This window comes from Hesperophylax consimilis, chromosome 28 (assembly GCF_061612785.1).
Source record: "Hesperophylax consimilis isolate HC1 chromosome 28, BYU_Hcon_1.0, whole genome shotgun sequence".
In the NCBI taxonomy this organism is placed as follows: Eukaryota; Metazoa; Arthropoda; class Insecta; order Trichoptera; family Limnephilidae; genus Hesperophylax; species Hesperophylax consimilis.
This window is the reverse complement of record NC_142863.1, coordinates 6,262,960-6,264,359: the sequence shown is the minus strand read 5'-3', so window position 1 is coordinate 6,264,359 and position 1,400 is coordinate 6,262,960.

The window sequence follows — 1,400 nt, the reverse complement described above, 5'->3', positions numbered from 1 at the left end:
ACGAACTGCCGCAAATATAAACCGGTATACTCATCTTAACCTGTAAGATGTCAGTAGTATAGTGTATGTGAGTAAATAGTGTAAAAGATACAGTGTCTGGGATGACTAAAGTTTATGCGGTGTGATTTAATGGGCCTGCACACGAAAGTAAGGAATGAATACTAAGGGGATTTTTATCCAGTTTTCTTTAGATGAGACAGCGCTATCTATCTTCTTCTTCTATTTTATTTATTTATTTATTCAAAAAACAGTTTTTAACATAAAAAAACATACTCTGCACATCTCACTAGGGCATTCCTGTATCAAGATATGCAGCTTTACAATTACATCATTTAAAAAGATACATATATGTTAACTTAATATAATAATAACATTAAATTTAAACCCAAAAAAGAAAAGTTTATGACACAGTGTTTTCGAGACCGGTAGACAAAAATAAATAAAATTTTAGCAACAAATTTACGAAAAATAAAAACAAAAATGTCAACAAAAGAAGCAGTTGGCAACAATAATATTCTTCTGTTAACTAAAGTACAAGGTACCTGTGCTGGCTTATCAGACACAAGCATAGGGTAACCATACTAACAATTACAACATGGATAGTATGAATAATAAATTATAAATTATATATAAACTAAAGACAATGTCCGTATGTGTATGTCTTGTAGACTCCAAAATCACTGGTCCGATTTCTCTGATATTTGTGCCAGCAATATTTAGAGAGTGGCTTGAGTTGTACAAGAAGTCGGGTATGGCTGATAAAGACTTGACGCATTATTTCTTCACTGGATGAGATACGCAGTCAAATTGAAGACTAACTAACTAACTAACTAACCATCACGCCGATTCCCCGCAGGGGTAGGCAGAGAGGACGGACCGCCAAACAACTCGGTCTTGGCATACACTCCTTGCCTCCTTCACATTCATACATCGTCTCATACATACTCTTCTATTGTTCTGACTCTTGACGTGGCCCGACTCAAGTATCTGATTCACTTGGTCGTGCCATGTCTTCCTCGGGCGTCCCCGACTTCTGCTACCATTCACATTTGCATCGTATATTCTCCTTGCACTCCTTTCTTCGCTCATTCGCTCTACATGCCCAAACCATCTAAGCGTCCCTTTCTTGATCTTACTCATTACGCTTACATCAGCCTTGCACTCTTTGCGGATATCCACATTCCTCACACGATCATACATGGTTTTACCACACATACGCCTCAGGGATCTCATTTCAACAGCATTCAATCTACTTTCATCCTTTCTTTGCCAGTTCCATGCCTCACTTCCATACATCAGGGTAGGTACCAGCACTACATTGTGGACTGCTAACTTCGCTTCTTTGGACAATTTTTTGTTAGCGCCAACTGCTTTCAGTCCTCCATTAATGGAGTTACCTG